Raw genomic sequence first — 24,103 nt, 5'->3', positions numbered from 1 at the left:
CTGTTCATATATTGTCTTTTGTTTTTTTTGATACTACTTTATTTTATCCCTTTTTGAGGCTTTATTTTAATACAGCTTTTTTGGATTTGTTTAAAGTGACCTTTTCATATTTTCGAATACTGAGTTCTTTTGCTTTTTATGTTGTGTATTGATAGGGACATAATGACCTTGCAAGACTGGAGTTTTTTCTGTCAACAGGATTTTTTTGGGGCCGGTACTTAGTTCTTAGCTCACTGACTGTCTATTGGTCAGCTTTCTCGCTTTGGATGGGGGAGGGCGTAGGGCCTATTTCTCTCTGGGAGCTGTGTTGGGTTGAATATATAATTGTTTGAGATTCCTGCGCCCTAAGGACAAAGAGTTTTCATTCTTCTCACATGTTTATCATTCTTATTCTCGAATTGATTACTTTTTTATTGACTCGTCTAATTCCATCTGTAATCGACTGCAAATATGACATTATCGCCATTTCAGATCATGCTCCAGTGAAACTTTCTATCAAGTTAATGGATACCACTTGTACTAATAGGCAATGGTGATTTAATTCCAATTTGCTTCAAGACCTGTACTTTGTTAAATTTATGAAGGAACAGATTGATTTCTTTTTTTCCAACTAACATTACGGAAGAAATTTCCAAAGGCACAGTTTGGGATGCTTTTAAAGCTTATATCTGCGGACAGATTATTTCTTTTTCTGTTGGTTTAAACAAACATATTAAGAATGAAACATTTTTGTTGGTTGATAAAATTAAAGAAATTGATAAGAAATATTCTATTGCTCCTAGTAAGGAGCTCTACAAACAGAGAGTCGAACTTCAAATGGAACATAACTTATTATTAACATCCTCAATTGAAAATCAATTAATGAAAACTAGAAATAAGTTCTATATTCATAGTGATAAATTGGGTAAATTATTAGCTAATCAATTGAAAACTACTTCAGTTAAATGTCAAATTATCCAGATTCGTAAACATGATGACACTTTGACAGTTGATCATGACGAGATAAACAAAACTTTTGAAGAATTTTATATTTCTTTATACAATTCTGATTTTCCTCATGACTCTAACACTATGCATGATATTTTAAGGAAATTGAACTTTCCAAAATTATCACACAAAGAATGTTCAACATTAGAAACTCCGATGACAGATGAAGAAATAACAATGAATTCTGGCAAAATACCTGGTCCTGATGGTTTTACAGTGGAATTTTTAAAGTTTTTTTTCCTCTATTCTCTCTCCTTGGTCATCTAGAATATTTAAAGAAGCAATCAGATTAGGTAAATTACCACAATCATTTTATGAAGCTTCTATTTCTTTAATTCTTAAAAAGAATAAAGATCCTACTGATTGTGCATCATACAGACCGATATCGCTTTTGAATGTAGACTCCAATTTTTTTTCTAAAATATTAGTGACTAGGTTAGAAAAGGTACTACCTCAAATTATCTCTGTGGACCAAACAGGATTTATTCAAAATCATTATTCATTTTCTTAATATTAGGAGGTTAATGAATATTGCTTATACTCCTTCATTTAACACTCTGGAATGTATTATTTCATTAGCTGCTGAGAAGGCTTTCGACAGAGTTGAATGGCCATATTTAGTTACTGTGTTTGAGAAATGTAATTTTAGTCCGATATTTATATCTTGGATTAAATTGATATATCATTCCCCTGTAGCTTCTGTTTGTAGTAACAATCAAAGATCTTCCTTTTTTTGTTTATCTCGGGGTACTAGGCAGGGATGTTCATTATTATTTGATATTGCCCTTGAACCTTTAGCAATTGCCATCCCAGACTCACCTAACATTTTTGGTATTACCCATGGAAATGAAATGCAGGAGTTATCATTATATGCAGATGATTTGTTATTATGTATCTCTAATCCTGGAAAATCTATTCCTGTTACTTTATTCTTGTTGGCTCAGTTTAGTAATTTTTCTGGTTACAAATTTAAGCTTAATAAGAATGAACTATTTCCCTTAAATATGCAGGTTTCTATTGATGGATGTTTACCATTTAAATTGGTTACTGACTCTTTTATATATTTAGGGGTTAAAATTACGAAAAAGCGTAAAGATTTATTTAAAGCTAATTTTTCTACCTTTAATCGATCAGATTAAACTTTTGTTTACTAAATGGTCACCAATGTCTTTATCATTGATCGGTCAGATCAATGTTATCAAGATGATTATTTTGCCTAAGTTTTTATACGTATTTCAAGTGGTGCCAATTTTCATTCCAAAATTATTTTTTGATAATGTTGATTCCAAAATCTCCTCATATATATGGCAGAACAAAAATCCTAGGTTAGGCAAAGGACATTTACAGAAATCTAAAAAGGAGGTGAGGTTTAGCTTTGCTGAATTTTAGATTTTACTATTGGGCAATTAACATTTGATATTTAAATTTTTGGTTATGAGACTTGGACGCAACTTCAAGTCCACGTTGGGTGAGTCTTGAATGTAATTCTTTACAAGGGTTTTCATTGGGTTCTATTTTAGGGTCTTCGCTTCCCTTTACTCTTTCTAAATTGTATAAACAAATGGATAACCCAATAGTTAAATATACTTGACATATATGGTTTCAATTTGGAATTCTTTTTGGGTTGAATCAATTTACTTTAGCAAGTCCTATTGTATCTAATTTCTTTTTTCAACCCACTACTATAGATTAAGAATATTTGGCTTGGAAAATTAAAAGTAGAGTACGATTTTGTGATTTATTTTCAGATAATTGTTTCACGTCTTTTGAACAACTAATAAATATAATTTGCCTAGATCTCACTTTTTTAGATATTTACAAGTTAGAAATTTTTCTAAAATACTGTTTTTCCTACCTTCCCGAATTTACAAACGTTTGTATATTCAATGGATATTTTGGAAAAACAAAATTAGATTTAAAGCCTCTTCAGAATGGTGTAATAGCAATTATTTATGATATAATTATGAAAATATGTCTAATAAAAATCAGAGTGATTGGGAAAGGGAACTTAAGATTATTGTACCAATTGTAAAATGGGAAAAACATCTTCAATTAGTTAATTCATCTATATGTGCGAAACATGCGTTGATACAGTTTAAAGTAGTAGATAGGGCTCATATGTCTAGGGATAAATTATCTCGTTATTATTCTCATATAAATTCTATCTGTGATAGATGTCACTCTGAGATAGCTTCTCTAACTCAAATGTTTTGGTCATGTCCTTCGTTGAAAAAAATATTGGAAATATATTTTTGATATTATCTCAACTGTTTAGAATATTGACCTACAACCTCACTCTATTACTGCCATTTTTGGGTTACCAATGATAGAATCAAGTCATTTAACCCCTTCAGCTCGTCGGATGATTGCATTTCTTACATTAATGGCTAGAAGATCCATTTTGCTGAATTGGAAAGAGATTAATCCTCCCACCACATTTCATTGATTTTCTCAAACTATGTTGTGTTTAAATTTGAAAAAAAAAATTAGAAGTGTTGTTTATGATCCCTCTATTAAATTCGAAGAAGACTTGGAGGCCATTTATTAAACATTTTCATATGATGTAACTTGACCTTTTCCAAACTTATTTTATTTCTTTGTAATACATGGTGAGAGGAACGGAGTCAACAACACTAATGGTTCCCTTTTTTTAACGATGTTACAAAACAGCCCATGCCTTTTTTTAGTTTAGTTGATTAACATTGTTTATGTTAGTTTTTTTCCGGGATATATTTTTGTTTTTTTTTTTCTTTTTCATGATTTTTTTATATAGATTTCTTTGTTTTATATTGTTCATCTGTATCATGTATGATAGGGAGATTTAATACTCATGTGTCAACTGGGCTTATATTTAACTATGAAAATTACAATGCTGTATTCCCAATAATTTTGTATCAATACTGTGGTATGTTTATTATTATGATACTAATAAAGATTGAAAAAGAGAAAAAAATATATATGATTGTTTGTTTGAATATCTTACTTTATGGTTTGCTTTCTAGTTTTAATAAGTCATGGCCAGATATTTTTAGTTACATGTTGATTAGTATTTAAAATGGTTTGAAATAGTAACCTATTTAATTTGAATGTGAAAGGGCTGAATCACCCCACCAAAAGGAACAAAGTGTTTGCTTATATTCAAAAATTAAAAGCACCTTTTTTTTTTTACAAGAAACACACATACGCAGCTGTGATAGCTTACGTTTTTTTTTACTCGGTGGAAGGATATGCAATTCCACTCTTCGTTTAATGCAAAATCATGTGGAGTTTCGATTTTTGTAGGCAATACAATTTCCTTTATTCAGCATAAAGTTGTTTCGGACCCTAATGGTCGATTTGTTATTGTATCGGAGTTCAGACAGTAAATTGATTGTTTTTGCTAATGTTTATGCCCCCAATGTAGATGATCTATGATTTTTTGAAAGTCTATTTTCATTTTTGCCAGATTTGTGTACGTACTCCCTTGTGATGGGAGGAAATTTTAACTGCTGGTTAGATCCAGTATTAGATCGCTCATCTATTAAACCAGCCACACTTAATAAATCAGCTTTGTTTATCCAATCGTTTCTAACTATATGTGGTAGAGTTGATGCTTGGCGATTTCTTCATCCGACGGACAGGGAGTATTCTTTTTTTTCTCTCATGTCCATCATACTTATACTGGGATTGACTTTTTTTATTGGTAGTCAAATGATTCTGTTAGTTCAATCGGTTGAATATAAAGAGATTGCTATCTCTGACCACTCTCCTGTAATTCTATTTTTTAAAGCTTCCTGGTCCTATCCCCATGAGTAGATTTTGGCAATTTAATTTAACTCTGTTATCCGATGAAGATTTTTTAAACATTTATGGAGAATCAAATTACTCTTTATTGTTGAAGAAAATATGTTGGAAAAGACGTCTAGCCTTATCATATGGGATACTTTTAAAGCATACATCTGGGGTCAAATTATTTCTTATATCACAAACATCATTAAAAAAGCTAACAAAGAAAGAAATGAATTAGCCAATCAGTTAAAGCAACTGGACCATAAATATGCTTCAGTTCCTGATCCTGAAACATATAAGAGACGTACTGAAACTAAAACTAAATATGATCTTTTAATGTATCCAATTGAAAGCCAACTTTTAAAAGATAAGATTAGATTATGAGGACACTCAGTCCTCGTTTGTCATTTAGTAATGCATGCATTAAGAAATGATACAATGTTCCTCCAGTATATTACGGAAACACAAGACAGACCAAGACTAAAACTGACAAAAACCACATAATTATAACATAGTTACAACCCTGCAAAACAATACTGTATTTGATAAAGAGCAGACCATGGGCACGGTTAAAAAAAAAGTCTCAAAGTCCCGATAGCCCCATCATTTCACACAGACGGTAGAAGGAAGAAACTCTCCCTGCCATGAACTTCCAGCGCCGCAAACTTGCCGATGCAGCACCCTGGAAGCACCCGACCACAGCCGACTCTGAGTCCATCCGAAAATGTCGAGCCTCCGACCAGCCCTCCGACATCCAGCACCATCTCTGCTGAGTGCTTTGACCCTGGTCCCGGCCGCCAAGCAACAGGCAAAGCCAAGGATTCAGGGCCTTCCCCTCCGGAGATTCTGGATCGCACAGTAGCAGCGGCAGCGAAACAGGCATTTCAGAAGTTACACCAGATGTTCCTCCGTGCTTCTCACATCCGTCTCCATCAAATCAGTATTGTGCACAGCATCCTACTTGACAAATAACAATATTCATCGCTGGAGTGGCCGCTGTGCGCTTCGTCACGCCACCGTCTTCTCTCAGTCAACTTTATATTCACGGAGATAAAACTGGTAAGCTACTGGCTAATCAATTGAAGCCATTTTCAGCCAATCGGCAAATTAAAGAAATACATAAAATTAATGGGGACATGACAACTGACCACCTTGAAATTAATGACACTTTTAGGGAATTTTATTCTAAATTGTATAGTTCTGACTCTGTTAATGATAATATTGCAATGAATAATTTTTAGATCAATTAAATATCCCAAATCTTTCATTAGATCATTGTAGGCAATTGGATCAACCTATTTCCCAGGAGGAAAGTGCTCAGGCTATTTGAGAATTGCATTCTGGGAAATCCCCAGGATCCGCTGGATTCTCTGGAGAGTTTTATAAGGCTTTTTCCTCCTTGCTTATACCACACTTATGTTCTACCCTTACAGATTCCTTTAAGGCAGGGAGACTACCGCAGTCTTCTTACGAAGCTTCCATTTCGCTCATTCTCAAAAAGAATAAGAATCTTACTGTATGTTCTTTGTATAGACCAATCTCTTTACTCAATTTCGATACTAAAATTTTATCCAAAGTATTGGCTCGCAGACTTGAAAATATTATATTGTAGCTGTGTGCTACACACAGCGCTAAAAATAACCACACGTAGTCGGTGAGTTAGGGTTGTGATAAAAGAGATTTATTCAAACTTCGCGGCCTGCTTTAAAGCCTTCCTGTTCCCGCCCTCCCTGGGTGGGACTGCTGTGGGGAATGCATAATCACAGACCCTTAACGCGCACGGGATTTCCCCCCTGCTGCTGAAGATGGCCTGGCGCCCTTTTTGGGGCCGGCCTCTCTGCCAGCGCGCGCCGGTTCGTGTGTGCTAGAAAGTGGGTCACCACGTAACCACCCCCCGCCCCCAGAACCGGCGATACCTCCCCCAATGTCCACAGTCTGGATTGGCCTCTGTTTGGGAGGTCTGCCCCTGCGCCGCGGTGCCTGAGCCTGGACCAGCTGCGCCAAGTCCACATGGGCCGGTTTGAGTCGGTCCACCGTGAAAACCTCCTCTCCCCCCCCCCAATGTCCAGCACGAACGTGGACCCGTTGTTCCTGATCACCTTAAACGGCCCCTCGTAGGGCCGCTGTAGCGGTGCCCGGAGTCCGCCCCGTCGTACAAAAAGAAACTTACAGTTCTGCAGGTCTTTGGGTACACAGGTCGGGCTCTGTCCGTGCTGTGAAGTGGGGATGGGGGCCAGGTTACTGAGACGCTCCCGTAGTCAGACCAGGACTGCTGTGGGTTCTTCCTCTTGCCCCCTTGGGGCTGGTATGAACTCTCCTGGGACGACCAGGGGTGCGCCGTACACCAACTTGGCTGATGAGGTGTGCAGATCCTCCTTGGGCGCCGAGCGAATTCCGAGCAGGACCCAGGGAAGTTCATCCACCCAGTTAGGCCCCTCCAGGACGGCCATGAGAGCCGACTTCAGGTGACGGTGGAAGGTATTTGTGTGGTGTAGCTGCGATCCTAAAAGGCTGGCCATAGCCGACCACAGGCTGGAGGTGAACTGGGCACCCCTGTCGGAGGTAATGTGGGCAGGTACCCCGAAGCGGGCTACCCAGGTTGCGATCAGTGCTCGGGCACAGGATTCGGAGGTGGTGTCGGTGAGCGGGACTGCCTGTGGCCATCTGGTGCACCAGTCTATCATAGTTAGGAGGTACCGCGCTCCTCGTGATACTGGCAGGGGCCCCACGATATCCACATGGATGTGGTCGAACCTCCGTCAGGTGGGTTCGAACTGCTGCGGCGGAGCCTTGGTGTGCCACTGCACCTTGGCCGTTTGGCACTGCATGCACATTTTGGCCCATTCACAGACCTGTTTACGCAGTCCATGCCACACGAACCTGTTGGCGACCAGCCGGACGGTTGTCCTGATGGAGGGGTGCGCTAAGTTGTGAATGGATTCGAAAACCTGCCGGCGCCAGGCTGCTGGGACGATGGGGCGGGGTTGGCCGGTAGCTACGTAACACAGTAGGGTCCTCTCACCTGGGCCTACGGGGAGGTCTTGGAGCTGCAAACCGGAGACTGCAGTCCTGTAACTGGGGATCTCAGCGTCTGCCTGCTGTGCATCTGTCAGCGCTGCATAGTCCACCCCCTGGGGCAGGGCCTGTATGGTAGGTCTGGATAGTGTGTCCACCATGACGTTGTCCTTTCCCGGACATGCCGGATGTCCGTCGTATATTCGGAGATGTAGGACAGATGTTGCTGCTGGTGGGAAGACCAGGGGTCGGACACCTTAGTGAACGCAAAGGTAAGCGGTTGGTGGCCTGTGAACGCAGTGAAGGGCCTACCTTCTAAGAAATATCTGAAATGCCGGATTGCCAGGTATAGTGTCAATAGCTCCCGGTTGAAAGCACTGTATTTGAGTTCGGGTGGTCGTAGGTGTTTGCTGAAGAATGCCAGGGGTTGCCAGCGACTCTCGATGAGTTGTTCCAGCACTCCACCAACTGCTGTGTTGGATGCGTCCACCGTGAGGGCAGTAGGAACGCCCATTCTGGGGTGCACTAGCATCGCGGCGTTTGCTAAGGGTTCTTTGGTTTTAACAAAAGCGGCTGCGGCCTCTTTATCCCAGGTAATGTCCTTGCCCTTACCCGACATCAGGGTGAACAGGGGGCGCATGATTCGGGCTGCTGAGGGGAGGAAACAGTGGTAGAAATCCACCATACCCATGAAACGTCGACTGTACTTCTTCCTAGAGATGCTGCCTGGCCTGCTGCGTTCACCAGCAACTTTGATGTGTGTTGCTTGAATTTCCAGCATCTGCAGAATTCCTCATGTTTAGGAATGATGGTGCTTAGTTCTCTGAAGGTGGAATCTCATGTGGATAGGGTGGTGAAGAAAGCTTTTGGTTTGCTGACCTTTATAAATCAGAGCATTGAGTATAGGAGTTGGGATGTAATGTTAAAATTGTAGAAGGCATTGGTAAGGCCAAATTTGGAGTATTGTGTACAGTTCTGGTCACCGAGTTACAGGAAAGATGTCAACAAAATAGAGAGAATACAGAGGAGATTTACTAGAATGTTACCTGGGTTTCAGCACCTGAGTTACAGAGAAAGGTTGAACAAGTTAGATCTTTATTCTTTGGAGCGTAGAAGGTTGAGGGGGGACTTGATAGAGGTATTTAAAATTATGAGGGGGATAGATAGACTTGACGTGGATAGGCTTTTTCCTTTGAGAGTAGGGGAGATTCAAACAACTGGACATTAGTTGAGAGTTAAGGGGCAAAAGTTCAGGGGTAACACAAGGGGGAACTTCTTTACTCAGAGAATGGTAGCTGTGTGGAACGAGCTTCCAGTAGAAGTGGTAGAGGCGGGTTTGATTTTGTCATTTAAAAAAAATTCGATCGGTATATGGACAGGAAAGGAACGGAGGGTAGAGGCAGGTAGATGTGACTAAGTGAGAGTAAGCGTTCAGCATGGACTAGAAGGGCCAAGATGGCCTATTTCCATGCTGTAATTGTTATATGGTTATATGAACTTGCGGGTGTCTCTGTAGGTTGGACAACTGAGTGACTTCCTTCTCAGACCGAGCAGGTGAACGGCCTCTCCCCAGTGTGAACTCACTGATGTATCTGCAGATCAGGTGATCGAGTGAATCCCTTCCCACAGACTGAGCAGGCGAATGGCCGCTACGCAGTGTGAACTGACTGGTGTCTCAGTAGGTGAGATGCCTGAGTGAATCCCTTCCCACAGTCTGAGCAGGTGAACGGCCTCTCCCCAGTGTGAACTCTCCGATGCACCTTCAATTGGGATGACTGAGTGAATCCCTTCCCACAGTCTGAGCAGGTGAACGGCCTCTCCCCAGTGTGAACTTGCTGGTGTCTCTGTAGATCAGATGATCGAGTGAATCCCTTCCCACAGACTGAGCAGGTGAACGGCCTCTCCCCAGTGTGAAATCGCTGGTGTTTCAGTAGGTCAGATGACAGAGTGAATCCCTTCCCACAGTCTGTGCAGGTGAACGGCCTCTCTCCAGTGTGAACTCGCTGATGTACCTTCAGATGAGATGATAAATTGAATCCCTTCCCACAGACTGAGCAGGTGAATGGCCTCTCCCCAGTGTGAACTCGCTGATGTACCTTCAGTTTAGATGAGGAAGTGAATCCCTTCCCACAGACTGAGCAGGTGAATGGCCACTCCCCAGTGTGAACTGACTGGTGTTCTTGTAGGTGAGCTGACTGTGTGAATCCCTTCCCACAGTCTGAGCAGGTGAACGGCCTCTGCCCTGTGTGAACTCGTTGATGTATCTGCAGATGAGATGACTGAGTAAATCCCTTCCTACAGACTGAGCAGGTGAACGGCCTCTCCCCAGTGTGAACTCGCTGATGTATCTGCAGATCAGGTGATCGAGTGAATCCCTTCCCACAGTCTGAGCAGGTGAACGGTCTCTCCCCCGTGTGAAGTCTCTGATGCACCGTCAGTTGAGATGACGAAGTGAATCCGTTCCCACAGTCTGAGCAGGTGAACGGCCTCTCCCCAGTGTGAACTCTCTGATGTTCCTTCAGTTGAGATGACGAAGTGAATCCCTTCCCACAGTCTGAGCAGGTGAACGGCCTCTCCCCAGTGTGAACTCGCTGATGTATCTGTAGATCAGATGACCGAGCAAATCCCTTCCCACAGTCTGAGCAGGTGAACGGCCTCTCCCCAGTGTGAACTCGCTGATGTGCTTGTAGGTTAGCTAACTGTGTGAATCCCTTCCCACAGTCTGAGCAGGTGAATGGCCTCTCCCAAGTGTGAATTCGCTGATGTACCTTCAGTTGGGATGATCGAGCGAATCCCTTCCCACAGTCCGAGCAGGTGAATGGCCTCTCCCCAGTGTGAACTCTCTGATGTACCTTCAGGTTAGATGACTGAGTGAATCCTTTCCCGCAGTCTGAGCAGGTGAACGGCCTCTCCCTGGTGTGAACTCGCTGGTGAGCCATTCGGTCGAATAACCGCGTGAATCCTTCCCCACAAATTCAGCAGATGACCAGCTTCTGCTCAGTGTGAACAGACTGGTGTATCCACAGGTGGGATGACCGACTGAATCCCGTCTCACACATAGAACAGGTGAATGGGCTTGTCTCAGTGTAAACTTGCTGATGTACCTTCAGTTAAGATGATGGAGTGAATCCATTCCCACTGTCTGAGCAGGTGAACGGCCTCTCCCCTGTGTAAGATGACGGGCATGCCAGTCGGTCAGATGATCAAATGAATCTCTCCCCACAGTCTGAGCAGGAAGGATGATCGAGTGAATCATTGCTCCACTTCTTAAATATCTGGACAAAGACAGCAAAACTGGCGTGTTGTGTTCGAGATTCCCGTAGACAAATTCCTTGTCATTTTTAATCTGTAAAAAGATTTACAAAATCGATCAATGAGTGAAGGACAACATTTCAGATGAGATCACTTGAGTTGCCAAGGTGTGATCTGGCATCACACTGTTACAGTGAGGTTCAACCTAAGTTGGAGAGAGAAATCATCTTCTAACTGGGCACAGTGCTGGTATCTGGAATGACCATCAAATTCTCTGATGCTCTTCCTTTTTTTATAAGAATGGGGCATTTCTGCCATCTCCAATCTGTGACCTGGCTCAGTTTGACTCTCTCCATTGGTATTATTCCCTGTTCCCACTGAGCTGCATAGGTTCCTGGCCCCACAGTAACTGAAACACTCACACACAAATAGCCGGCAGTGCATTCCATGCACCCACCACTCTGTGTGAAAAACTTACCCCTGACATCCCCTCAGTATCTATTTCCAAGCTCCTTAAAACTATGTCCCCTGTTGTTAGCCATTTCAGCCCTGGGAAAAAAACCTCTGGCTCTCCACACGATTAATGCCCCTCATCATCTTATACATCTAAAAAAGGCTCCAAACATAAACAAGGAAATTATACATTGCTTTGAGGATTTGTTAGAAATATACAAAATTATGAGGGTATAGATAGGGTAAATGCGAGCAGCTTTATCCACTGAGGTTGCGTGGGATGGCCAGAGGTCATGGTTAAGTGGAGAAGGTGAAAATTTAATGGGAATATTTGGAAAAGCTCTTTCCTGCAGTGGTCGTGAGAGTGTGGATTGAGATGTCAGCACAAGTGGTGAATATGAACTCGGTTTCACCATTTCAAAGAAGTTTGGATGGGAGCCTGGATGATAGGGGTATGGAGGGCGATGGTCTCGGTGCAGGTAGTTGCATTAGACCAGCGGTCCCCAACCACCGGGTCGCAAAGCATGTGCTCCCGGGCCACAAGGAAACAATATGATTTGGTGATATGAGTCAGCTGCACCTTTTCCCATTCCCTGTCACGGCCACTGATCAGCCATTACGCATGTGAGGTCATGACCCGCACGTCATCTGTGTCAGCGCGGGAAGGAGATCAACTCCTCGAGCTTGCAAATGACGGCGGGCTGAAAAGTATGTTTGACATAACATCCCTGTCGGCATTCTGGATCAAAGTCAAGGCTAAATATCCAGAAATAGCCACGAAAGCACTGAAAACGTTGCTTCCATTTCCAACATATCTCTGCGAAGCGGAGTTTTCTCCAATGAATGCAACGAAAACTAAATTGCGGAATAGACTGGACAGGAACTCACTTCGAGTATCGCTGTCTCCCACCATCCCTCGATAGGACCGTGTTGTCGCAGGGAAACAAGCCCAGGGCTCCCACTGATTCAGCGATATTGGTGTGTTCCAATGATCTTATATATTCATACGGGGAAAATATGTGCTGTGTGTTTAAAATCCAAATGTTACTTAAAATGTCATGATGCTGTTGACTTACCTATATAACCATATAACAATTACAGCACGGAAACAGGCCATCTCTGCCCTACTAGTCCGTGCCGAATGCTACTCTCACCTCGTCCCGCCGACCTGAACTCAGCTCATAACCCTCCATTCCTTTCCTGTCCATATAGCTATCCAATTTTTCTTTAAATGATAATATCGAACCTGCTTCTGCCACTTCTACTGGAAGTTCATTCATCACTTACTTCAAGCTCCTCTGATAATTGACTTATCACTATATTCATGCGAGGAAAATATGTGCTGTGTGTTTAATATTAAATTCGTTAGATAAACCCTTTTAGAAACAAAATTGGGTGTATTAGCCATTTATCACCTATATTCCAGTCGTGATTAACACAGCCCCCCCCCCCCAACTCCTGCCACTCCGAACAGAATCACCAAAAAGGATTTGCAGGAAAAATCGGCAAGTCACGACGCGCATGCGCACTGGTGCCCGCGCAAGGCTTCATGGTCATTGTAGTCTTTCTCTGGGTAAACGCAACGTATTTGACTGCTACTCTTGTCCGTTGGCAACCCTACCCACCAACACCCCCCCCACCCACCGGGTTGGCCGGTCCGCAAGAATATTGTCAATATTAAATCGGTCCGCAGTGCAAAAAAGGTTGGGGACCCTTGCATTAGACAGCTTAAATGTTTTTTCAGCATTGACCAGATGGGCTAAATAGCCTGTTTCTATACTGAACTTCTCCATGTTTCTATGACAGAGAAGCTGGCCAAACTTGTTTGGAAGGGAAAAGTTGGGAGTGACAACGGAGCAGCGATGGCTGGAGTTTCTGGGAGCAATTTGGGAGCTCAGTGATCGATACATCCGAAAGATGTGGAAACATTGGAAAGGCAGGAGGACACAACCGTGGTTGAAATGAGAAGCCAAAGCCAACATAAAAGCCAAAGAGAGGGTAAACAAAAGAGTGAAAACGATTGGGAAGCTTTTAGAAACCAACAGAAGACGACTAAAAAAAAAGTCAGAGCTCAGGGCGTGGAATTATGATATTGTAGTCATTAGTGAGTCTTGGTAGCGCCCAACAGTCTGAGGCATTTAGAGGAACAAAATATCCAGGGCTTCAATATCTCTTGAAAACCAAGGTTCCCTGCACCAGTTAACTTTCAACTTTTATTATGCAGGCACATACAAACTCTACACCTTCAAAATTTCACTTCTGAAGGCCCCCCACTTACCAAGTACTCCTTTGCCAGAAAACAGCCTGTCCCAAACCACACTTGTCAGATCCTTTCTGATACCATCAAAATTGACCTTTCTCCAATTTAGAATCTCAACCCATGGTCCAGACCTCTCTTTTTTCCATATTTACTTTGAATCTCATGGCATTATGGTCACTAATTTCTGTCACCAGCCCTGGATCATCAACCTATTGCACACTTCTACATCAGGAATTCTATGTACTGATTAAGGGCACATTTGACAAACTATACCCCATCTAGTCCTCTTACAGTATGGGAGTCCCAGTCAAAACATGGAAAGTTAAAATCACTCACTGAATCAACTTTTGTTTCTTGGCATGGTCTGCGATCTCTCTACAAATTTGTTCCTCTAAATCCCTCGGATTGTTGGGTGCAACCAAGTCCCCAATAATGGCTACAATATCAGAATTCCCTGTCCTGAGCTCATCTGGTTTTCCTACAATGCTTCTTGCATTGTGATATACACAGCTCAGCACATTCATCGCTCCATGCTCAACCATTTGATTGCTGACTGTACCTGAGGTCTGAACAACATCCGACTGGTGTAAAGAAAACAACCTCTCCCTCATTGTCACAAAACATGCATCATTGCTGTCGCAGTTTATGTTCCACTGGATGCTAATGCTAAAGTAGCCATGAAAGACCTCAGTGCTGCTATTAGCAAGCTGCAGACATTGCATCCAGACGGAGCTTTGACTGTCGCTGGAGACTTTAATCATTGTAACCTACGTACCGTGCTTCCAAGATTTTACCAAAATGTATTATGCACCACCAGGTGTAATAAAATCTCAGATCATGTGTACACAAATGTGGCTGACACTCACAAACTAACTACCCTCCCCCATCTGGGACAGTCCGACCATCTTTCATTGTTTCTGCTTCCCAAGTATAGCCCGGTCACTAAACGTGTGAAACCCACAATGAAGACTATTAAGATCTGGCTGGAGGGGGCTGACTCTGCTCTTCAGCACCAATTCCAGCACACAGACTGGAGCACGTTTGCTGCCCATACCACCACAGACTCTCAGATTAACATTGATTTATACACCAACTCTGTCCTTGAGCACATCAACAAGTGTGTAGATAGAGAGACATTACTAAAACAAATAAGAGTTTTCCCCAATCAGAAACCATGGATGAACAGAGAGGTTCACCTCCTGCTCAAAGCCAGAGATTCAGCCTTCAGGTCTGGAGACCAGGAGGTTCACAGCTCAGCCAGGGCCAACCTGAGGAGGGGAATCTCTCAGGCTAAACACATTTACAAACAGAGAATCGAGGAGCATTTCAACTCCTCAGACCCCCGGTCCATGTACATGGCATACAGGTCATTACAGACTTCAAACCTCCTAGTACTGTGCCCCCTTCCAGCTCTGCTACCCTGCCTGATGAGCTCAATTACTTCTACGCTCGCATTCATCGAGGGAACAAGGAGGTCACCCTCAAAGCGGATCTCCCACCTGGTGAACTGTCTCTCTCACTTTCCACCTCCGATGTTTGTGCCACCCTGAGCAGGGTGAATGTACGGAAGGCAGCTGGTCTGGATGGAATACCTGGCCGTGTGGTGAGACTCTGTGCAGGGCAGTTGACCGGGGTCTTCACGGACATTTTTAATCTGTCCCTGGCCCGGGGTGTTGTCCCCACAAGCTTCAAGATCGCCACCATCGTGCCAGTACTGAAGCATTCCACTGCCACGAGCCTGAATGATTTCCGCCCAGTTGCACTCACCCCCATCATTGCAAAGTGCTTTGAGAGACTGGTTTTATCACATCTGAAATCCTGTCTGCCCACTACCCTGGACCCCCATCGCACCAACAGGTCAACAGAGGACGCCATCTCCACGGCACTTCACTCTGCCCTGACCCACCTGGACAGCCCCAACTCTTACGTCAGAATGAGGTTCATTGACTTTAGTTTAGCATTCAATTCTGTAAGCCCCTTCAAGCTGATCACCAAACTTGGCCAGCTTGGTATCAGCTCATCACTCTGCAATTGGACCTTGGACTGTCTGACGAACAGACCCCAATCAGTTAAGTTCGACAACCTTTCCTCCTCCACTCTCACCCTGAACACCGGCGTGCCTCAAGGCTGTGTGCTGAACCCTCTTCTGTACTCCCTTTTCACCTATGACTGCGTTCCTGTACATGGTTCTAACTCCATAATCAAGTTCGCAGATGACACCATGGTGGTTGGTCTGATCAGAGGGGATGATGAGACGGCCTACAGGGACGAGGTCCAGCACCTGGCCGCGTGGTGTGCCGACAGCAATCTGGCCCTTAACACCCAGAAGACCAAGGAGATCATTGTGGACTTCAGGCATGCCAGGAGCCACACTCACGTCCCCATCTACATCAACGGAACTGTAGTGGAGCGTGTATCAAGCTTCAAGTTCCTTGGTGTCCACTTTTCCGAGGATCTCATCTGGTCCCTGAACTCCTCCATCCTGATCAAGAAGGCACAACAGCACCTTTACTTCCTGCGGAGCAACAAGAAAGCTCACCTCTGTCCCAGGATATGACAGACTTTTACTGCTGTACCATTGAGAGCATACTCACCAACTGCATCTCAGTGTGGTATGGCAATTGTCCTGTATCAGAGCGCAAAGCACTCCAGTGTGTGGTGAAAACTACCCAGCGGATTATCGACAGCCAATTGTCCACCATTGAGAACATCTACCATAAACGCTGCCTGGGTAGGGCGAAAAGAATTATCAAGGATACATCTCACCCTAACCATGGACTTTTTAACTCCCCTCCCATCAAGGAGGTGCTGAAGGAGCCTCCGCTCCCACACCAACAGGCACAGGAAGAGCTTCTTCCCTGAGGCTGTGACACTGCTGAACCTCTAGTCACAGCGCTAAGCAGTATTGCATCCGTATTGTACTGTCTCAGTACTTTTATATTTGGGTGTTGTAGCACTTTTTTATTCAGTTATTTTGTAAATAACACGATTCTTTGCATTTCTGGTCAGATGCTAACCACATTTCATTGGCTTTGTATCTGTACTTGGCACAGTGACAATAAAGTTGAATCCAATCTAATCTAAAAAAAACAAAGGGGCTGATTGTGGATGACAGGAGGAATGGAGACAGGCTAATCCCAATTGACATCGATGGATCTGGGGTTGAGACAGTGAACTGCTTTAAGATCCTTGGCATAAACATCAGCGAGGACCTCACATGGTCTGTACATACCAGCTGTGTTGTGAAAAAAGCACAACAGTACCTTGCTCACCTCAGACGGCTGAAGAAGCTTGGGATTGAGTCCCAAATCCTAAGAACTTTCTACTGGAACACAACTGAGAGCATCCTGACTGGCTGCATCACTGCCTGGATGATCTGGAATTGATCCATTTCAAGTTCCAACTCCAAAAAGTGCAGGGTTATGAGCTGCAGCTGGACGCACATCTTGTAGGTGAGGGCATAAGGGACACTGGAGGTTCTGCCACCAATGTCCCCTCTAATTTGTAATGACCGGTCTGCACATAGAGCTTTAAGTTCCTCGGGGTAAATATCACAAATGACCTGACCTGGTCCAACCAAGCAGAGTTCACTGCCAAGAAGGCCCACCAGCACCTTTACTTCCTGAGAAAACTAAAGAAATTTGGCCTGTCCTCTAAAACCCTCACTAATTTTTATAGATGCACTGTAGAAAGCATTCTTCTAGGGTGCATCACAACCTGGTACAGAAGTTGTCCTGTCCAAGACTGAAAGAAGCTGCAGAAGATCGTGAACACGGCGCAGCGCATCACACAAACCAATCTTCCGTCCGTGGACTCAGTTTACACCGTACGCTGTCGGAGCAGTGCTGCCAGGATAATCAAGGAAGCAACCCACCCAGCCAACACACTTTTCATCCCTCTTCCCTCCAGGAGGAGGTTCAGGAGCTTGAAGACTCGTACGGCCAGATTTGGGAACAGCTTCTTTCCAACTGTGATAAGACTGCTGAACGGATCCTGACCCGGATCTGGGCCGTACTATCCAAATATCCGGACCTGCCTCTCGGTTTTTTTGCACTACCTTACTTCCCATTCTTCTATCTTCTATTTATGATTTATAATTTAAATTTGTAATATTTACTAATTTTAACTAATTTTAATATTTATAATATTTAATATTTGTTATCCAGGGAGTATGAAGCGGAGAATCAAATTTCGCTGTGATGATTGTACATTCTACTACCAATTTTTTGGCGACAATAAAGTACAAGGTAAAGTAAATCTTGTACTGTTCATTCTTTTAACCAGTGACAACATGTGCACAGTGAATTTTATATAGAGAGGTATTCATTTTAACTGCTAGCAAATCACTGTCAGTAAGAACTTTGATCTCCTCTGGGTTCAGTTGAATTCATCTGCACTCTCACACAACCTATGTAGCAGGCCTGTAACGGGTAATGAAGGATTTTCTCGCCAGAGCTTTTGCACATTGTCCATATGTGGTTTGCTTGCTAAATTACGCTTTAAAAACTCAGATTTCCAAATATCACTCCACTTCTTCCCACTTTCAAATTCTCCAGCAACTTTTGCATCGTCACAATCCACACAGGTAACACCAGTTTCTGTATTGTACATAAATATTTCCCCTGAACCCTCCCCCAGGTGACTGACGGTGGTGAACTCAGTGATGGCAATGCCAATGAATATGAAGGGAAGGGCAGTAGTCTGTCTCATTGGAGTCTGGCACATTTGTGATGTGAAAGCTACTTGTTGCCCAGGGCAAAGGTGTTTGATATCATTATGTACCCAGAGAGAGTGGGACAAAACATGTTCTCAGGGGTAGAAAGTCCAGAACAAGAGGGGGTGGAACAAGCAACAGACACAAAATGCTGGGGGAACTCAGCAGGCCAGGCAGCATCTATGGAAAAGAGTACTAATGCTGAGTTCCTCCAGCAATTTGTGTGTGTTGCTCGGATTTCCAGCATCTGCAGATTTTCTCTTGTTTGTGACTGGAGGCAGAACAAAGGTGATTTTCACAACAGCTGATGTAAAAGATTTTGTTCCCTTTCTCCGAGTTCCCGATCCTTGCATTTAGACAGCTGGAGCTCAGCTCTGTCTGAGAGACCCATCGGTTCCCATTCCCTCATCAGCCGGAAGCTCCCCGGGGCCCGTGTACGGATGGTGGGGCTGAGAGAGAGGGAAGAGAGCAGGACTGTCCCGGGATTGCGGGTCACGGAGTCCGGAGTCACAGCAACTACCCGAAGTCGGTGTTGAAAACGCCGCCCGGTGAGACCCCCAACCCGGAGACCCCTTCTCACCTCAACCGATCATCCGGGGCCTTTTGTGCCCCGCGCGCTGGTGAGCTCGAGCTTGGTCGGTTTAACGGCTGGGCTACTAATCACGTGACCAGCCCCTCCCCCACCGCTGTCAACAGAGGAGTCACGCGCTGCGCTATTCCCATTGGTACGAAGCAATGTCAATCACTGCTTCCAGCCAATAGCGGAGGTGGACCAGTCGAGAGGGCGTTACCCCAGATGACTCCGTCTCCCGAACTTTCCGTCACGGCGGGACAACCGTCAAAGTAAATGTCCGCTTTCTGATTTATTTCCATTTCCCTCCGAGGGAAGTTGGGGCGTTTGTGAAGCGTCTCCTGCGGCCGGAGTCTGATGTGTCGCTGAGAGGTAGGAGGAGACCGCTCGGCCCGTCGGTTTGATGCCGGTTCCCCGGGGAGGGAGAGGATGAAGACGGTGAGAGAGGGGGCGGACAGGATGTTTGTCCCGGTGGGGACAGGAGGGGCTCATCTGTGGAAATGTCTGAGCCCACGGTGGTGGCGATTCACCACATTGGGGGGCAAACACCGGCAGACTGTTGCCCTGCAAGCGGGGCCGATGGTCCGGGCAAAGTGACAATTATTTGTGTTTTGTTGAGACTGTACCGGGAATATGGTGTAAAATCCCGCTCCCCACACTAACACGGGTCACACAGACCAAAGAACAAACTGCCGGAGGAACTCAGTGGGTCGGGCAGCATCTGTGGAGGGAAATGGACCGTCAACATTTCGGGCCGAGACCCTCCCTCTGGACTGAGAGTGGACGGGAAATAGTCCGAGAAAAGAGGTGAGGGGTGGGGATGGGGCAAGAGCTGGGGAGTGAGAGGTGGATCCAGGTGAGGGGGAGGTGGGAAGGTGGAAATGGTGACGGGGGTGGGAGGTGAGTGGTTGGGGCAACACGGGGCTGCAGAAGATGGAAATTAATTCCATAGAGGATTAACAAAGAGGTTAGAGAGTATTTGTTATGGAGAGTGCAATGAAGATTCACCAGACTGATCCCTGGAGTGGTGGGGTCATATGAAGAAGGATCAAATGCGATTACCCTTTCATTTAGAGAATCGAGGACTGAGAGGTGAACACATTGAAATGCACAACATTATTATCGGTTGAACCAGGGATCCCAGTCTCTGAAAATGGGGGTGGACTGTACGGGACTGAGATGAGGGGAAATGTCTCCATTCTGAGGGTGGTGAATGTCTGTAAATCCCCACCACAGAGGCCGGTGAAGACTCAGTATCGTCCTCACATAAAAAAAAGAGGCCAGCAGATGTGTGGAGACTGAAGGGATCGAGGAAATGAGGATCAGGCAGAAACATGTGGCTGAGATGGGAGAGCAGCCGCCATCTTGGTGATGGTTCGAGGGGCTGAATGGCCACCTCCTGCTGATTCTCACTTGGTGTTTCAGTGTTCCTGTCCAGTGAGCCCGGAGGAATGTGAATAGAAAGTAGAAACATAGAAAAACTGCAGCAGTATAGAGGCCCTTCGGCCCACAATGCTGTGCCGAACATGTTCTTACCTCAGAAATTACCCAGGGTTACCCATAGCCCTCTGTTTTTCTAAGCTCCATGTACCTGTCCAGGAGTCTCTTCGAAGACCCTATTGTCCCATTCCACACACTCACCACTCTCTGTGTAAAAAAACTTACCCCTGACATCTCCTCTGTACCTAATCTCCAGCACCTTAATCCTGTGTCCTCTTGTGGCCACCATTTCAGCCCTGGGAAAAAGCCTCTGACTATCCACACGATCAATGCCTCTCATCATCTTATACACCTTATCAGGTCACCTCTCATCCTCCGTCGGTCCAAGAAGAAAAAGCCGAGTTCACTCAACCTATTCTCATAAGACATGCTCCCCAGACCCGGCAACATCCTTGTATATCCCCTCTGCACCCTTTCTATGGTTTCCACATCCTTCCTGTAACGAAGCGACCAGAATTGAGCATAGTACTTCAAGTGCAGTCTGACCAGAGTCCTACATTACCCTTCGCCTTTTAAATTCAATCCCACGGTTGATTAAGGCCAATGCACCGTATGCCTTCTTAACCACAGAGTCAACCTACGCAGCAGCTTTGAGTGTCCTATGGACTCGGACCCCAAGATTCTCCTGGCGGAGAATCTCACCTGGTCCCTAACACCAGCTCCATAGCAAAGAAAGCCCAGCAGTGTCCTTACTTTCTGTGAAGGCTGAGGAAGGTCCATCTCCCACCCTCCGTCCTCACCACATTCTACAGAGGACGTATCGAGAGCATCCTGAGCAGCTACATCACTGTCTGGTTCGGAAACCATCTCGGATCGCAAGACCCTGCAGTGGATACTGAGGTCAGCTGAGAAGATCATCGGGGTCTCTCTTCCCACCATTGGAGACACTTACACCACACACTGCATCCGTAAAGCAAACAGCATTGTGAAGGACCCCATGCACCCCTCATACAAACTCTTCTCCCTCCTGCCACCTGGCAAAAGGCACCGAAGTTTTCAGGCCCTCACGACCAGTCTATGTAACAGTTTTTTCCCCCCCAAGTATTCAGACTCCTCAATACTCAGAGCCTGGACTGACACCAACCTACTGTCTTGTTTATTATTTATTGTAATGCCTGCACTGTTTTGTGCACCTTATGCAGTCCTCAGTAGGTCTGGAGTCTCGTGTAATTTTGTGTTTTTTTACGTAGTTCAGTGTAATTTTTGTATTGTTCATGTAGCACCATGGTCCTGAAAAACATTGTCTCGTTTTTACTGTGTATGGTACCAGCAGTTATGGTGGAAATGACAATATACAGTGCCTTGACTTGACTCTGATCCTCCGCACTGCCAAGTCTTACCATTAATGCTATATTCTGCCATCATCTTTGACCTAATACAATGAACCAGCTCACACTTATCTGGGTTGAACTCCATTTGCCTCTTCTCAGCCCAGTTTTGCATCCTATCAATATAGATATAGATAGATAGATATACTTTATTAATCCCGAGGGAAATTTGGTTTCGTTACAGCCGCACCAACCAAGAATAGAGCGTAAATATAGCAATACAAAAAACCCCAACAATCAAACACCAAAATGCAAACTATGCCAGATGGAAAATAATTCCAGGACCAGTCTATCGGCTCAGGGTGTCTGACCCTCCACGGGAGGAGCTGCATGTTCGATGGCCACAGGCAGGTACGACCTCCCGTGCTGCCAAGTGTTGTATCACGGTGGAATGTGGCCGAAGTCCAACAGTAAAAAGTTCAATATCCAGTCTGCAAACACATTCCTCGATCATAATATACCCCGGATTGCACTATCCGTTGTTAGCCAGATCAGTAAGCACCGAACTCCTTCACACTTACCGCTCTCAGTGCACTTCCGGTCAGCCGGAATGGAATTACCCACCGAACTCCTCTTCTCCAAAAGTCTCTGTTGTCTCGACCCGGTCCTCTTTCCTCGACTTTGTGATCCCCCTCTGTGTGTTTTCCTCCGGATTTCAGCTGGGGTGTCCATCGCTCTGTTCGCTAAGCCGGCCGGTGTTTGCTGGTCCGTGAAATATACAATGCGACCTTGCTTCTGTCTCGCATGTTGGGATGTAACCATTTCCAGTGCTAAAGAAAACCCAAAGAAAACTCTCTCTACCAGCATGTTAGACAGCGTGCAGCTTCGACGTGTTACCGTGAGAAAAAAAATACAAAAAATAACGAAAATTAAAAAGTAAAAGGAATAGATCGGATTGGCTGTACCAGGCTGCATGCACGACTGGTGCATGTGCAAGATATATCTTCAAGCCAACACTTCAGATAAAATTTTAGTATCAAAATTGAGTAAAGAGATAGGTCTATACGAAGAGCATTTAGTAGGATTCATATTCTTTTTGAGAATGAGCAAAATGGAAGCTCCGTAAAAAGACTCTGGTTGTCTTCCTTCCTGTAAGGGTAGAACATAAATGTGGTATAAGCAAGGAGGAAAAAGCCTAATAAAATTCTCCAGAGAATCCACCGGGTCCTGGGGATTTCCCAGAATGCAATTCTCAAATAGCCTGAGCAATTTCATCCTGGGAAATAGGTTGATCCAATTGCCTACGATCATCTAATGAAAGATTAGGAATATTTAATCGATCTAAAAAATTATTCATTGCAATATTATCATTAACAGAGTCAGATCTATACAATTTAGAATAAAATTCTCTAAAAGTTCATTAATTTCAAGGTGGTCAGTTGTCACGTCCCCATTAATTTTATGTATTTCTTTAATTTGCCGCTTGGCTGAAAATGGCTTCAATTGATTAGCCAGTAGCTTACCAGTTTTATCTCCGTGAATATGAAGTTGACTTCTATCTTTTAAAAGTTGGCTTTCAATTGGATATGTTAAAAGAAGATCATATTTAGTTTTAGTTTCAATACGTCTCTTATATGTTTCAGGATCAGGTACAGAAGCATATTTATGGTCCAGTTGCTTTAACTGATTGGCTAATTCATTTCTTTCTTTGTTAGCTTTTCTAATGATGTTTGCAGTATAAGAAATAATTTGACACCGGATGTATGCTTTAAAAGTATCCCATATAATCAGGCTAGACGCCTCTTCCAACGTATTTTCTTCAAAAATAAAGAGTAATTTGATTCTCCATAATTTTTTTAAAAAATCCTCATCGGATAACAGAGTTGAATTAAATCGCCAAAATCTACTCATGGGGATAGGACCAGGAAGATTTAAAGATAGAATTACAGGAGAGTGGTCAGAGATAGCAATCTCTTTATATTCAATTGATCGAACTAATGGAATCATTTGACTATCAATAAAAATAAAGTCAATCCCGGTATAAGAATGATAGACATGAGAGAAAAAAGAATACTCCCTGTCCGTCAGATGAAGAAATCGCCAAGCATCAACTATACCACATTTAGTTAGAAAAGATTGGATAAACAAAGCTGATTTATTAAGTGTGGCTGGTTTAACAAATGAGTGATCAAATACTGGATCTAACCAGCAGTTAAAATCTCCTCCCATCACAAGGGCGTAAGTACACAAATCTAGCAAATATGAAAATAGACGCTCAAAAAATCCTGGATCATCTACATTGGGGGCATAAACAT

The 24,103-nt window shown here is 44.0% G+C and overlaps 2 pseudogenes; one reads left to right on the top strand and one right to left on the bottom strand.

The window, feature by feature from the left end:
* LOC140208705 (uncharacterized) overlaps positions 1-24,103 on the top strand; it is a 72,960-nt pseudogene that overhangs the window by 5,746 nt on the left and 43,111 nt on the right.
* On the bottom strand, positions 3,888-12,668 carry LOC140207403 (uncharacterized; annotated as a pseudogene).

The sequence above is a fragment of the Mobula birostris genome, chromosome 13 (assembly GCF_030028105.1).
Source record: "Mobula birostris isolate sMobBir1 chromosome 13, sMobBir1.hap1, whole genome shotgun sequence".
Classification (NCBI taxonomy): Eukaryota; Metazoa; Chordata; class Chondrichthyes; order Myliobatiformes; family Myliobatidae; genus Mobula; species Mobula birostris.
Note: the sequence above shows the minus strand (reverse complement) of the source record. Positions and strands in the feature narration are given on the sequence as shown.